The sequence below is a fragment of the Manis pentadactyla genome, chromosome 6 (genome assembly GCF_030020395.1).
Source record: "Manis pentadactyla isolate mManPen7 chromosome 6, mManPen7.hap1, whole genome shotgun sequence".
NCBI classification, from domain to species: domain Eukaryota; kingdom Metazoa; phylum Chordata; class Mammalia; order Pholidota; family Manidae; genus Manis; species Manis pentadactyla.
The window spans coordinates 2081155-2097326 of record NC_080024.1 but is presented as its reverse complement, the minus strand read 5'-3'; the positions used below and the strand labels follow the sequence as shown (position 1 = coordinate 2097326).

General features: G+C 55.7%; 1 long non-coding RNA gene across 1 annotated transcript; it reads right to left on the bottom strand.

Moving 5' to 3' along the window:
• Nucleotides 1-9498: 9498 nt before the first annotated feature.
• On the bottom strand, nt 9499-15367 carry LOC118920410 (uncharacterized). Its single transcript, XR_005027899.2, has 3 exons — nt 13543-15367; nt 12540-12772; nt 9499-10554 (listed from the first exon to the last, which is right to left on the bottom strand). It is a non-coding gene; the product is annotated as an uncharacterized LOC118920410 (long non-coding RNA).
• Nucleotides 15368-16172: the final 805 nt, after the last annotated feature.

Below are 16172 nucleotides of genomic sequence, written 5' to 3'. Positions count from 1 at the left end.
CAGCAGAAGTGAGATCCCAAGAGTCCTTGCTCTTGACCCCCATGTTTTCCTGCCTCAATCTTTAACATATGCACACACACACACACACACACACACACCACGCCCTGCAGCTGGGACAAATTCAACCACCATTTGGTCCATCCCAGTTTTGGAGGACAGTATTACTTCTGCCTGAATAGCAAGTTGTTTATTATCTGAACTCAAACCCTTCCACATGGATCAAGGGTAAAGACAAATTGCCCCATGCAAGTATAATACATTTTATATAACCCACATAGAGGGCTGCAAGTTCTGTGCACACCAACAAGTTGTACGTACAGAGATTAGCTGGCATGTCTGCACGTGGGGTGCGCTTTACAACAGAAAGCGAAGTGCCTCTTCCCAACTCTGGCCTGGGGACGATGGATGAGGTCGGCCCTCAAATCCTGACTCCTAAAGGAGCACCAAGCTGTGGGTCCTTGGTGGCCCAGCCACGTGGCCGTCAGCTCTGCAGCCACGGTGCCACACAGGGACTGAAGCCACTTGGACAGAAAAATATATGTTTGGGTGTCCTGTTCTCTTACTCACTGAGCTCTGTGTCAAATGCTTTCTGCCTCATCTGCTTTCCCCACCACATTTTGGGAGTGAGTGAGTGACTGTCTGTCTCCACCACCCAAGCTTTCAAGCAGAAGTCCGGTCAGCCAGCACGGCCTTGTGCAGTCAGGTCCAGCTGGAAGAGGGGACTTGCAGCCCGCGGTGGCGGCTGAGCTGGGAGCCCAGCAATTCCCTCGGCACTGGCTTCCACTGTTCTCCTGGGAATCTGAGCCCCGGAGCACACAGCGGGTCCATCAGTCTCCTGCTGGCGGGGCGGCCCCAGGAGGGAGATGTCCCTGCCAGCTTTCCTGGGAACACCCCCCCACAGCCTGCGCACGTGTGTGCACACGCACACAGGCACACACACACACTCCCATTAATCAGAGCTCTGTCTCCATTATCTTCCTGACCTCAGGCCAAAGCTGCCTTGCTCGAGGCAATTCCCATCGCATGAGGACCGCGGATACTTTCCGAGGGTTGGGAGGGTTTTGTCAGCTGGGTTCTCGCCAGCATGAGTCACTGTCCGCCTCTTCTCCTTAATTAGTGTTCTGGGAGTTGCTGGTGTAACTCTGGTGAAGGCTAGAGAAATTAATCAATGCATATCTTACACTTGAAATGCAGTCATAACCGCCATCCGGCCAAATCCCCCGGTGCTGGCACACGGACACTTCAAGCTTCTCCTCCTCTTCGGTTTTTTTTTATTTGTTTGCAATTTCCCACATGCTTAAAACTTGTCTTCTTCCCTTGATCTGGCACTTTCCTCTTCAATATTTTTTTCTGGGAGTTTTTTTTTATTGTTTTCCCAACCAGGGCAATTTCTCAATCCACTGCATACCATCTGTCTCAATAAAACGGTTCTCATGGACCCTCCGGCCCAGGAGGACCTAGCACACGCCTCCCCTTGGACACAGTCCCGGGGCGTCCGCGCACTTCCTGCGCTTGTACGTGGCCACATCAGGTCCAGACAGAAGAGGTCTCCACTGAGCACTGAACCAGCTCTCCACCCCGTGCTGCCCCAAACCCACGGCAGCCTGGCAGGTGCTGGAACACCGCAAGGGTGTGCCTCGTGAGGGTGCCCAGTGTGCTGATTATCACGTCCAAAATGGCCCCCATGTCACTTGAGAGACTGAGATACAAAGGGACAATGGCCTGACCAAACATAAAAGTAAACCTCCAGCCCGCAGCCGGCAGCCTGCAGCTCAGGAGCCCAGCCCCTTTCCCCCAGTGTCCGGCCCGGGAAGCCAGCTGCTGCCGTCGGACCTGTGGGCAGTCAGACCACTGCCTCTGCTAACAAGCCAGGAGGCCAAACACCCACAGTGTACCAACCAGCCCCAAATGGCCAGGACTGGGTTAATAACCGACAGCATCTCTCATTTCGTCCCTGCTTCCAACTCAGGGCCTGCCAGAGAAGGCAGGACTGTGAGCGACAGCGGCTGACTCTCTCACTGCAGTGGGCCTGGGGTCAGCAGCCCCCTTCTTACATATTTGGTGGGTCTTAGTTTATTTCCACACACTTTGCACTGGAATGAGTCCCATTTCAGGGCCCAGGCAGCGTGGGCTGCACTCCTTGGGACACCTGTGGCTCTCCTGCTCTCCCGTGATGCTGAGGCCCCTTCTGGGACCTGTTTGTGCCCCAGGCTGCAGTGGTCCTATGCTATGGGGTCCCTCTAACTTATCTCTGATGTTTTTGGAAGTTGATCTTTGTAGGAAACCTTGCTTGGAGGCGCGGGGCCAGTGAGCACGAGCTCAAGTTTCTGCCGGCTCCCAATTCTTAGGCAGCAGCATGGGCCTCCCCCCGCCCTGGGGGTTGGGGTCCCCAGCCTCAGCCCACCCCCCACCATTGCATGTGCCCAGGACGCCCTGCTTTCACCTGGCGGGGTTTGGTCTGGTCCCTCTTTGGGAATGGCTTCCTGCATTCCCCACCTAGCTACTCCCTACGTGTCCCAAGACCAGCAGTGGTACCTCCTCTTCCAGGAAGTTTGCCCAAGCTTGGTGAGACTCCACACCTCTCGTTTGTTCACAGCCCCTGTGCACCCCTGCATCCAGGCATGGACTCCGTATTGAAGCCTTTTTCCCTGTGGGGCTGATGCCCTCCCAGATACGGGCTGCACTGTCCATCCCATGCCTGCGTCCTCAGCCTCAGCACGTCCCAAGCCCAGCAGGTGTCAGAACACAGGCTGGGACTACACAGCATCTGCCCACCCAGCTGGAGAGATGCGGCAGCTTTTACACCAGGGAAGTGCAGGATGCAAGCTGTCTTGCAAATATAATTCTGGTGTGGGACGGTGGGTGCAGGACACGGAGGGGGACGGGATATTGGAAGAAGAGAGATGCATTCTCGCAGTGACCCAGGTGAGCCTGGCAGCCAGAGCAGGGTGGGCAGAGGCTGAGAGTCCTGAGTCGTCGAGGCCTCTGCGTGCTCTTCAAGAAGGCAGACTCCGTGTGGCCTTGGGATCTCTACCCCAAATGCCCCTAATCTGACTTCATGCTTGGGTACATAAAAGGACCAAGTTTGCCAGACGTCTGGACAAGGATTTCTGCAACATGGTGCCACACAACTGGGAGAGGGTGAGCACAGAACTTGTGAAGGAACCAGGTCACTTTTGAGGATGAAAGGGTGACACTGATCACAACAGGACACCACGGGCAGCTTCCTGTTTGGTCACCTGAGTATACAGGTGAGCTGCTCACTGTGGAGTTAAACCGGCCACAGGGATGGATCAAACAGCAAACAAACTTCACTTTGAAGAGTGATGCCAAATCCCTGACACCGGCTGTGGCATCGCACAGGAGGGAGACCCCTGCGGTGGCGTCCTGGAGGTGCTCTGGCTGCAGGGGCAACGCAGGTGGGGCCACCCAGCTGCGCTCCCCTGCCCACAGACGGACCCCACGGACCAGGGGACCCGGGTCTCCAGAGCGCGGCAAGGAGATCTTCTCTCCTGTCTCTGCTGGAACAGCCTGGCCCCAAGGCCTGGGAATTTGGGGCCCCTCAGGCACAGGCATCAGAGGGGGCTGCTCAACACCACCTGCAAGGACACTGGGGGCTCCTCCAGTCCCAGGGAGCGGGTGAGCACCAACCGAGGGCCCAGCTGGACGATGGCGGCTGTGGGGGACAAGCCAGAGCACCTGGACGAGAAGGGGCTTCGTGCCGAGGGCAGCCCTCCCCAGGCGATGCCCCCGTGGAGTCGGGGAGGGCAGGGACGTGGCACTGCGAGCCACTTATTCCTGGCCACGTTTTTATAGCCTTTTCCCCCAGAATGTAGTCCATCTAGAAGACGTGATGTTACCAGAGGTCCTGTCGCCAGTACTCATCAACTGGAGATCATTCCCTGTTTTGAAGCCTCGGGTCTTTTCCTGCCAGACGCAAACCGTGCCGGCTGGTCTGCCGCACCTCCACCCCCTGCTGACTGACACGACATCCCCAAGTAGTCACTTGGTATCTCCAATCTTGTTCAGCTTTTCTCATCATGTGATAGGTACTCAAGGAATGCTCAGAAACAAATTATACCAAATTATACCAAAGATAGGATTTCTTGTTGAAAAGATAAGATCAGCTGATGACCCCTCAGATACACGGGTCTGCGGCCTTCTGGTCTTTCTTATTCTGCAGCAGGGTTCCTCAGCCGGGGGCCACTTCCTCCCCACAGGCATTCGGGGACATCTGGAGGTATTTTTGTTTTTCCCAGCGGGGGGGAGGGTGTTACCAGTAGTGGAAGCTAGGGTGCTGCTCAACAGCCTGTAACACCCAGGACGTCCCCCACCCCCAACAGAGGATCTGGCTTAAAGTGTCAGTAGTGCAGAGGTCGGCCATCCCTGTCCTGGGTTAATCCAAATATCCCACTCATTTGTTTGATTTGGATGAGCTCATGGCTTTAGTGACCAATTTCAGCTTTTTCATATTTAAATGCATTTGTTTTCACTAAGAATACAATCTACGTATGTTTCTACTAACATGATCTATGTCCATTTTTATTATTTTCCCCTCTAGTTTCTTAGCCTTCCTGAGATCGTAAATTGAGACCACTGGGTCAGTTTCTTTCTTTGATAAAGAAAACGTGTCAAGCCCTGAAAATCTCTCCAATTCTGCAGTCACAGTCCTTCGATTTTTGTGTGTAATTGTTTTATCACCTTCCATTGAAGTGTTCCACTGAATTCTGCATTTCCTCCTCATCCATTTGTCACCAAGGAAAGTGTCCCCCTCCGCCAAGTGGCTGCAGCCCTTGTGTACATCTCGGTTACTAGCGTGCTTCCTCCTGTGGCCGCAGGGCGGTGCTCTGGCCTGTTGCTGATGCTCACTGCGTCCCTGTGTGCAAACGGAGTGGACAGCAGCTCAGCCCGCCTGCACCCTCCTGAACCCCTAGTAGCACTACCCCAGCAGGTGTCTTGACTTAGATGTATAGGACTGTGTGTCACTGGGCAGAGACAGAGGGTTTTGCTCTCCTCTCCTCCCCTCTCCCTCCCCCGTCCTGTCCGGCTGCCTCTTCCAAGGCGGCCCACTCAGGCCACCCTGCACCCCTCCTGAGATGCGCCCCGGGTCCTGTCCAATGGGGCCTGGACATAGGCCTCCCTTCCTCCTCAGCCAAGCTCGGGTCCCTGATTGGAGCAAAGCACTGGACCCCCGGGAAGTGGGTGGGCAGCCACATGGACGCACTGGACCCAAGAGGCGGATGGGCAGCCACATGGATGCCCTAGGAAATGTGGGGACTCTGGGTCCCTTGGCCTGCTGGCTGGCACAGGTGGCCCATTCCTCCCTGTTAAAGACAATTGCTCTCCACCTGCCTGTGGGGTGCAGAGACCTCTGCCTTGTGAGGTAACATGCTCCCAGGTCTCACCCCAAACTCCCCTCCTGGCCTCCAGAGCAGTAAGTGGTCAAGTCACAGTATCACCCAGCTGGGGCCACTGAACCTTGCTGAAGTGTCCCAACAGAGCCAGGTATCCTGAGGGAGCCGGCACGAGGGTGGGGGTCAGGTTGCTAAGGGAGAGGGGGTGGCCAGGGAGTGCCTGGGAGATGCCTCTGACTGTCCTTCCAGAAGCCTGGAAGGGCCCGTCCACACAAATGAAGGGGAGAACTGCCATGGTGGGCGGTGGAGGGGGTCAGAGGCTCAAAGATGCACGTGAGGCCAGCAAACCCACCAGAGGGCTGGGCAGTGAGCAAGGCCCCAGGCACTCTCGGCAGACCGCAGCCTCTCGCGTGGGTCGGGGAGGGGCCAGCATCTCTGAGAGCTCAGTGGGGGCCGTCCTCACATACCCGGGCTCCCAGACAGCACTGGGGATCACAGAATCCTGGAATATTAGAAGGCCAGTGTGGCACTAACCGTCGGGAGCAGGGTGCCACCTGTGTGGTGGGTGGCAAGTCGGAGGGCAGCCAGGAGAGCCTGTCATGCTGGGAGCTGTGGGGGTGGTTAAGGGAGCTCGCCTCCGGGGCAGGGTGGCCTGGCAGCAATGCGCATCCCAGGACAGGTCACCCTCCCTTGCCTGGCGCACGTGCCCGCACAGGCAGCACAGTATACCAGACTGGGGAATGCTTCAGCCTGGGAGAATCGGACAGCCTGGGATCAGAAAGCCTGGGCTCAGAGAGCACAAAGCCAGAGAGGGCGACCCTATGGTCCGGGCTTGGGCACCAGCCCTCCACAACCAGGCGGCTTCAGCCTCCTCTCGAGTGCGTGGACATAATAAGAACGCCCTGCCTTTGCAGGAAGTTGCTTCGCTGTCTGCAGGACTGCAGGCTGTGGACAGCCCCGGACAAGCCCAGCCCTAGTGCAGCACCAGAGGCCACCAGAGAGTCCACTGCATACGTCACTGGGCCTGGGTGGCCGTGGACATCGTCTTCCCAGACACAAGTCCCTTGTACATTTTTATCTCACTGCGAGGCTGCAGGTCGTCAGGAGTGCCGACTCCCCAATTCCCCTTGAGAAAGAGGAGAGGCATCCCAGGTGCGGGCGTTCCCTCGGTGCAAATTTTGTTCTTACCCTAAACCTTCCTGGCAACAAGCCTCAGAGAATTCTCCAGAAACAGCACTCTTCCCCCAAGCATCTGCAAAACCCAGATTGTATTGAAGGTTTTGTTGGGAAAGATTGACAGTGGTAGCTCGCGGCGCCTTTCCTGCCTTGCTCTCTGGCGCCACCACTGGGCAGGCCCTTCTCTCCCTGCCGCGGACAGCAGAGGACACTGTCCCCTGGGCGTTTCGGATTTCTTGCCCTTGCGGTACCTGAGGTGCTGGTTTAAGCTCACTGACACCCCTTGGACTTTGGAACACAGCCCTGCTGATCATTCTCCTCTGGGGTTGTCTTTGACCTGCAGGAGGTCCCAGGAAGCAAAGTGACCCACAGAAAGTCCGCTGACATTGGAGGCAGGAAGCTGCAGGCTGAGTGGGTTCCTCCACAGATTAGCCCCCTGCTTGGACAAGCTCATTAACCTCTGTGACCCTCAGTTTTTTCATCTGGGACCTGGAGTGGAGCCTCGGGTCAACCTGATGGAGGGCCTTCCTCTGCTACCCAATAAAATAGGGATAAAAACTCACCAAGAACAAAACCCAGCAGGCCACACTAGAAAGTTTGCATATGGTGTGAGAAAAGGGTAGAGCTCATATTTTGCACACAGATGTCCAATTTTTCCAGTACCATAGCTAAAAAAAGGCTGTCCCTTCTTCCAGTGAATTATCTGGGCATCTTTGTTGAAAATTAAGTGATCATATCTCCTTGAGTCTTTCTGGATTCTCTGTTCTGTGCATATATCTATATGGTTATCCATATACCAATGCTACGTCTTGATTTCTGTAGTTTTGTAAAAAGTCTTGAAATCAGGTGGCATAAGTCCTCTGGTTTTAATTCTTTTCACTTCTAAAAAGTTTATTTTGGCTATTTTAGGCCCTTTGTACTTTTCATGTAAATATGCAATCAGCTTTGTGATTTCTATCCTAAAAGAAGCTGGTACAATTTTTAGTGGGATTGCTTTAAATCATTGACCAATGTGAGGCGAACTGACATCTCAATAGCATTGAATCTTGATTCATGAACATGGTATAACATTCAATTCAGATAGATCTCCTTTAATTTCCTGAATATTTTGTGCTTTTTAGCACATTAGTCTGGCATGTTTTTTAAGCTTATTCACAGTGTTTCATATTTTGATGCTATTGTAAGTGATAGTATCTTTAAAAATTTCAATTTGCATTTGGTTCTTAGTGCACAGAACTGCAATTGATTTTTGAACATTGATCTACTATTCTGCAACCTTGCCAAACTTATTACTTCTAACAGCTTTATTACAAATCTTTTAGGATTTTCTGTACAGACAATCTTGTTCTGTGCACAGTTGTTCCTCTCCTTGTATGAGCTCCATTTCTCTTCCCTGTCTTCCTGCCCTGGTGGGGCCTCCAGCACAGTGCTGAGTAGAAGCCCGAGAGCAGACACCTTGCCTTGTGCCTGACCACAGAAGGAAAGAATCCCATTTTCTTACCATAAATTGTGTCAGCCATAGAATTTGCGAATCTGATTTGTCAAGTTGAAAAGTTATTTGATGTTCCTAGTTTTCTGCAAGGTTTTTGCCCCTATTGTAAATAGACACTAAATTCTGCCAAATGCTTTCTATGCACCTACTGACATAGGTGGTCCTAATTGTCCTCCCCCGCCCCCCGATGATCTGCCTCCTCCACCATCTTACAGCCCCCCTCCCCTACCTGATTGGGTGGGAACAGTCTGTGATGTGGGGCAATTGTTGGACCTATTGAACTGGACCCGGGAAAGGCCCAAACTGCTCAGTGTGTTGGCCCCCACCAGGGAGGGATCTTCAGGACAGACCTGCCCCGATTAAGAGTTCAGGTCACAGATGCAAGCGCAGACTCCCCGATACACCAGAGAGGGCCATGGCCAGACAGCCAGCTCACACCCAAGACCGAGGCCCTGTGCCCCAGGAAGACAGTGCCCCTCAGAGCAGAGGCCTACAGCTGGAAGGGGATTTGCCTGGAACCTGCCTGAGCTCCTGGGAGCTGTTTTCCCATTTTACAAATAAAACTAGGGTGCTCACCCATCCAGGGCAGGAAAATGTCCAGGTTCCCCTCCCCAAAGGAAGACTGTTTTAATAATTAATCCTGGAACCACCAACCTGCCAGGCACCAAGCATTTCCCAGCCAGACACATGCGTCTGGGAAAGGAGAGGAATGGATGGAAATGTGCTCAGTGGGTGTCTTACGGGAGGCAGGCAGGGGCAAGGACGACTGCTCACCGGCCTGCCTTCTTTCATTCCTGCATCATATCAGATAATACATTCTTACTGAGAAAGAGGCTGGGAGAAGCAGAAAAAATCACTAGGAATATTGCATACTGAAAATAGATCTTATCTCACATAGTTAAGCAGAAACATTTTGCTGGGATATGTCAATCGCTGGGAAGAAAGCAGATCTGATCATCTAGTGGCGCGAAGACAAGACACGCTGATTCTTTTCCGTGTACCTGGACGTTTTCTGGGATGACCAAGTTGTTCAAGATGCTTTTTGACAGGTAATATTACTGATCGCAATCACTCATCCCTCCTTTCTGGCAGGCAGGCACTCTTAACTTTGTGCATGAACTTGAGACTGGCTTGGCCAGTGGCATGGGAGCAGGTGTGACCTGTGCCACACCCAACAGGCTCGCACCGCCTCCTGATCAAGGGGTCTCAGTCAAGAGGATGGGATGCCCCAGAAAGGGGCTCTTCAGCCTGGCTGGTGAAGACCCAGAGAGCAGACACCCAGCCCACCCAGCCTGAGCGTGAAACGGGAGGGCTGCGGTCCATGGGCATCCGGGGCTTGCTTGTTCTGTGGCCTGACCTAGCAAAAGCTGACCAGTAGGATACTGGAAACACCTATGGAGAATGTTTCACGTGATTTTTTTCAGATGGGGCGTTTGTTTCTTAACAAGATAGTTAAAACATTGTTCACAGCACACGATGAAATATTTATTCTATGAGTTTTCCTGTGCGTACAGCGTTGACCCCTGTACCTAGCGGCGAGTCTGAGGACCCAGGGTCAGCGTCGGCTCGTCTATAGAACACACGTGTGATCATGTACACGGCACTCACTCCAGGATTCCCTGAATACCCTGCGGGAGAACCTTTCTTGGCCTCCCCACCGAGAACCCACGAACTCCTAACCCGCATTCCCAGAGTGACGCGTAGATAACAGATAACTCGTGATTTGTTTCTTGTCTATCTACCCAACTAAACATCAAAACTGTTGGTGGATGTTCTGATCATCAGTGTACCTTCAATGCTTGACCCTTGGCGCAGCGGCTGGTATGTAAATAACAGCAAGATAAAAAGTAATAGCCTCGTTACTAGGTGCGTACCAGGCAGCAGGCTGCCTTGCCTGGGCGTCATCTCCCTCAGTCTCCACAGCGACCTTGAGAAGTCTGCACTCACTTGGCCCCATTTAACAGACAAGAAAACCGAGGTTCAGAGCAGGTGAGCTGCCCAAGGTGTCACCCCTGGGAAGCAGGGAGGCTGGGAGTCAGGCCCAGAAGGAGGTCCGGGGCTCACCTGGCGCCTGTCCCGGGGCTTGTCGGCTCGGCAGCTCGCGCGGCACCCTGGGCGCCAGGTGCTCTCTTGAGAAGACATTGTTTCATCACTCCAGTCACTTCGGGGAGTCTTTCCCTTACACAGTGGAAAGGACATAGTTCACCCATATTCTACAAAGGGCTTGACAGAGGGGACACAAGTAGAGGTTTTCTCCTCTGTCCCCCTTCAATATGGCAACTGAAGTTTCCTCTTTTTGTGCTACTTTACAACCCATAACTTTTCATCTGTCTCTTCCCATGATTCCTTTTCTTGAATTAGGAATTAACTCTGCAGCTTTCCCACCAAGGGCTGCGTGCCAGGCATTCTTCCAGGCCCTGGGTCTTCACTGCAGCCTCCTGACCTCACTTTCTGCTCAATAGCTTGGCTGGAACCAGAGAGAGGATTTCCAACCTTTGCAACATCCCAGCCGTGATCAGAACACCCAGGTATCTGAGAAAGAAAATGAAAACTAGTCCTCCCACCACTTCCCACAAAATGCATGGAGGCCTCCGCACCTCCCAGCGTGGCTTCGGAGGTTAAGCCGGACGCAGTGGGAAAGCGCGTGGGACATGGCTGCATCCGCGTCATGATTCAAAAATCCTAAAGGGACCACACAGCCCGGGCACCCTAGCTCCGAATGCACCCTGCACACCTGGCCACACCACTCCCTGGCTTGGAGCCCATCCAGGACACCAGGGTGAGGCCCACTCCAGCCCTGCCAGGCAGGCTTCCTGAGGCCAGCCTCCTCCCTCCTCTGGCCTCACGCCCACCCTCATCCCCACCGCCAGGTGCTGGCCCCAGTACCTGCGGACCCTCCCCACCAGACCCCGGTGTGGGGCCGTGCTGAGCCCCTCAGCCACCCTCCTGTAGCTCAGCACATGCCTCTTTGCCCTGAGCCCTCTCTGCCACCATCATTGGCAACCGTCATTGACTGGGCCCGGCCTGGTCGCCCTGTGCCGGGACAGGCGTGCCCCTCACTGTGGGGTCTGCTGATGTCTGTTGGACGTGTGAACATGTGATCTCACTGCACAGAAGCCTCTGGGGATGCCTGAGAATGGAGGGCGACCGGCGCAGGCCCTCCGTATCCTGACTGCACCGGTCCAGCAGGTAGAGGCGTCCAAGGCAGGACGCAGCACCCCGCCCGTGGAACACCCAGCTCAGAGCAGGGTGGCCCCGACGGCCTTGTGATGGTTCGGACTAGAGCTGTTCTAGACCCTCCTTGCCTGAGAATCTAGGGTTCCCCCATCACCGCTCCATACTTCCCACCAGGACACACAGGTTGTCAGCCTGACATGGAGGCTGCAGTGTGTCAAATTGGTGGCCCCAACAGATGCGGCCCAGTCAAAACCTCTGCTATGCGTGAATGTGATCACATTTGGAAAAGGGGTCTTTGTAGGTGTGATTAGGTCAAGAATCTTAAGGTGAGACCCTGCCAGCTTCCCTGGATGGCCCTGGATCCCATGACAAGTGTCTTCATAGGAAGAGAAGCAATGGGGAGCCCTGGAGGGGGGCTGTGTGAGGTCACAGGCAGGCCACAGTGAGGTGTCAGGGGCACCGGAGCAGGACAGGGGCTGGGGAGCCTTCCCTAGGGCCTCGGAGGGGGCACGGCCTTGCCCACACATCGATTTTGAACTTTTGGCCCCCAGAACTGTGAGAAAACACATTTCTGTTGTTTTAAGCCACCCGGTTTGTGGTGATTTGTCACAGCAGCCCCGGGACACTGACGCCCAGGCCCTCTGTGGTCTTGCCTGGCTCCCGCCTTCCTCCTCCAGCACAGCCGACATCCCAGATCCCCTGTGTCCGTGCAGCGGCTTCCTTCCCACTGCAGGTTTCTGTTCAAATGTCATCCCCACCCCCGGAGTCCTAGCCCTCTCGCCACCTACGGCGCAGCCCCTCACCCACTCCCCTCGTCTGTCCCAGAGTCGGCCCCTTGCACCCACCGGAACTCAACTCCCACCAGGCCAGGCGTCTTGGTCTAGGCTGGTCCCTGTGCTGACGTGTCCCGTGCACCTGGAACGAGGGCCAGCGCATGGTAGGTGCACAGCCCATGTTGGTGAGTGAATGGATGAGACGTTCGGGGGCAGAGGGTAGGCTCTCTGGGAGGTGCTAAAAGGGAAGGACAGCCTAGTGCCGAGGGCTCACTGTGTGGGCTGGGCTCGGGGTGAGAAGTCCCCCCCCGCCGGTGGGCCCCGAGTTAGCGCCCCCCCACCTCCACGGGAGGAGAAGGGATCAGCCCATGTGAGACTCAGAGACGCAGCGTCCCTCGGATCAGACGTCCTCGGTGTGCCACGGAGAGCCTGCCTCTGCTACTAAACACCCCCTTGTTTTTGTGTGGGCTGGTTTCAGATATTAAGTGTAATAGCAGATGGGGAGGCACGTGATATTTTCTCAGTAAATACCGAGCCGGGCCGGGGCCGGCATCCATGCCAGCTGACCTGCAAGTGGAAGGGCCCCAGGGCTCTCTGGCTGCAATCACGTGCTGAGAACGGTCGGTGCTCACTGGACGGGGGCCTGGCTCTCCGTGGCTCTGCTCCATCCTACGAATTCCTGCAGCCGAGGAAGCCAGCTCGGGATTCCCAGCAAGCCGATGTCACCCGCGGGTTGTCCTGCTGCATCTGGGAAGGCGTTTTTCTTATCCATGACATCCCCATCTGAAGCCGAGAAAGTCCTTTAGAATGGAAGGCGGGGGGACTGAGGGTGAAGCCACACCTCAGGAAGGGAGGGGCTCAGAGTCCCAGACACAGCGCAGTGCCCAGGTGCCTGGGAGTGACCCCTGCCTGCTGCAGGCCCTCAGCTAAGAGCCAGTGGGGGGGACCTTGGCAGCCCCAACATAAAGAGGAGGCAGAGGCTTGGCAGAGGCCGACTGGCGTTGGTAAGTGGCAAGCCCGAATGGGGCCCCAAGTCCCTTGGTGACCACGGTGGGGCACCCCAGTTATATCCTGGTGACCCCACTTGTTTTCACCCTCCAGGGTCTTCTGGAGCTCCCTAAAAAGAGGCCTTTGCAAGAACCATGAGCTCAACAGGGTTAGGGGGTCCTGAGTTCTGGGACAGGCGGGGGTTGTCGCCAGCCCTCGGTGACTGGGATGGTGTGGACGCCTGCCTCTTGGTTTAAGCAGGGAATCCTGAGGCCCCCCAGGGTGCTCAGAGCCCTCAGCACTGGGAGGTGCACTTCTGGACTTATGACTATAACTGGGAAGCAGTGAGAAAGTTCGCCCATTTGAAACGATGCCCGGTATTTCTTCACTGAGATGGTGACTGTGATCACTGTCCAGGCATCGTGTCTCCACCCAAACCTGGAGGTGTCGAGCTCACGCCGGGCTGCCCCGAGATTGCTTCCTCCCGAGGGTTGTGGCCTCTGCCCCAGAGCTCCCCCCCCTCAACCCGCACCCCCAGACCCCCTGCCCTGACTTCACCATTGTATTCTTTGCATTTTCTCACCAGCTGACGCTTCCTTCTGTGGCATCTGAACTGGTAACCTTGTCACACCTGGTCAGCCCCTGGCTGGTGTGCTGAGCCTCACACACCAGGCCTGCAATCCACATGCCTGCCTCCTACCCCGCCGACCCAGTGAAGGAACTTGATGCTTCCCTTCTTTTCAACCAGAGACATTTTTATGCTCTGATTCCTAGACCAGCCCACGGCCTCTCCCACCACACACTCACATGTGCACAAAGTCCAGGAAGGTGTTTTTATGAACCTGCTGACCTGCATTCTCCTGTTCCAAAGCCGTCCAATTGGAAATGGCCGGAGCGGCAGCGTTGCTAACAAAAACATGGCTTCTCCCGGCATGGCCCCCATTTGTCTGCTGCCTCCGTAGCCCAGCTGTTGACACCTCCTCCAGGAGGCCCTCCAGGGTTCACTGGGGGCAGCCACCTTCCTCGGCTTCCATGTTCACAGTGCAGAGGGCCCAGCTCTGACCCCAGCCTGTCAGGCATGTTCACCTCCATACATACTGAATTTAATCCCTTATGTTGAAGAGGCTAGAATAGAACCGTCCAGTTGGCAGAGGAAACTATTTGAGAATGGCTGAGGAAACCTATATGACTCTTTCCTCCTGGGTTGAAAGTTGCAGAGTCGAGTCATCATACGGACCTCAATACCAAATGCACACAAACAGTGCTGAGCAGAAGGGCTCACTGGATGTAGTGGAGAGGGCTGGCACCCTGGCAGCCTGAAACCCTGCTCCTGCTGATCAAGTAGTCATGGGCATGGGCACTGGGCAAAGGGCATAATCCCCTCGAAACTCCAGCTGTCTCATCATCCAGTGGGGAAAGTGAGGCAGCCTTGGAGACTTGTAAGGCTTAGTGATGTAGACAAAGTCATGACTTAGGGGCGAGCGCTACCTGAGGACGTTCTCATCCTCTGCTGGCTCTGCAGAGCCTCAGTCTCCATAGCTATGAAAAGGGATGCTTGCTCCCATCTTACATCATCATCAGCGTGGGTGTGGAACCAAACAGGACACTGCGTGGGAAAATGCTTTGCACATGGGGGCGTCGGCACAAATATGAGCCATCGTGCTTCCCAGGTCTTATCTGCAGACCTTAAAGAAAAGAAGCGTGTTTTGAAGGCCTAACTGTCTTTCCCTCTGTGTGTCTGCACGCTCAGGGATACGACCTTCAGCCCCTCCAACTTTAAACGACAGCCCCACTTCCTTGTCCCGAGTGGGTGCTGAGGGCTGTCGATGGCCCGCAGCCGCGGGAGCCGTGTCCTGAGCCTCCACAGGACTGGGGCCTTTGTCTCGCCAAAGTCTGGCACCCAGCCCTGAGCCACCATCCGTGCTGCCCCTGAAGCATGGCCATTTGACCCCCAGTTCCTTCCCAAAGTACAGCGGATAGCTCCCAGGATGGGAATGCAGGGGCACCAAATGGAAATTTATGCGACAAGGCCTTCCAGGGAAGCGTCAGACTCATGATGGGTTTGTTCAAAAGTGAAGTCCACGGGCTGGGGCCTCACTGGCCACCTCTGCTGACCCGGCCCTGAGAGGGGAAGATGGGGTTGTACCCACAGGCTACGGCAGGGGCCCCCCACCCAGGGCTCACATCCCAGAACAGCGGTGGGGGCTTCCCCAGGTGTCTGGCCCCCTGGGGGTCCTGGGGGCTGCTTCCCTGGTTCCTCCCTGTGGTCCTGCTCCCCAGACATTTCCTTACAAAGCAAGGCCTCCTGGGTTGTGTCCTGTCCCCCGGCCCCTTGCCTAGACCCTGGGGCAGCCTAAGAAGGACGGGGGACGTGCTTTCTTGCCAGTCTGTCAAGGAGCCCACGGAAGTGCCACAGCTCCGGAAGATGGCTTCCACCTGGGTGCAGATCACTGATTCGCGTGGCAGTGAAGCTGACGCAGGGGGGACCGCGGCAGGATTAATGGCAGGAGCCACTCACAGCGATGGGGGGAAGGAAAGAGTCCCGCAGGGGTTGTTCAAGCGGCACGTGGCATGGGACTCAGGCGTGGGGCCGAGGCTGCAGGTGGCCCTCCCCTCCTGCCTCTCCTTTGGGGGTGTCCAGGCTGCTCTTTGCCTGTGTGAGGAGGGCACGGTTCATGGCTTTCCTCCCCGGATCCTCATGCTGCCCCCAAACCCTCCAGGGGGCACCAGCTCCTTGGCACCCAGTCATGCTGGCACCCAGAAGTAATCAGATGCACAGCAAGGGGTCTGTGGTTGTCACCAGGAAGGGGTCAGCTTGAGGGACGTGGCTACAAGAAGGGGCCCTGTCTGCAGGCAGACAAAGGACCCCACGAGGAGCAACACCTGGGACAGTGGCTGGCTGGTTGCCTTTGCGGTGGGGCTGCCCTGGGATGGGCCCCCTGTGGGAGCTCCCAGGAGTTATGCTCCTGGCCTGGTGTCCCAGGCCAGGCCAGAGGGCCTGAAGGCCAAGGGCTTCATGTCGGTACTTGGTGAGGGGCAGAAAGAACAAAGAGAAGCTGAAGGTCAATGTGAAAGTGAGAGCAGACGCATCTGACCCCTGCCCTGTCTGCACGTGACCCAGAGGAGACTCCACACGGTGCAGCGGGCTGACCTGCTGGGGCTGAGCCCCCGTGTGTGGCCTGTCACCAGGGGAGAGACAGGTTGGCCCAAGCA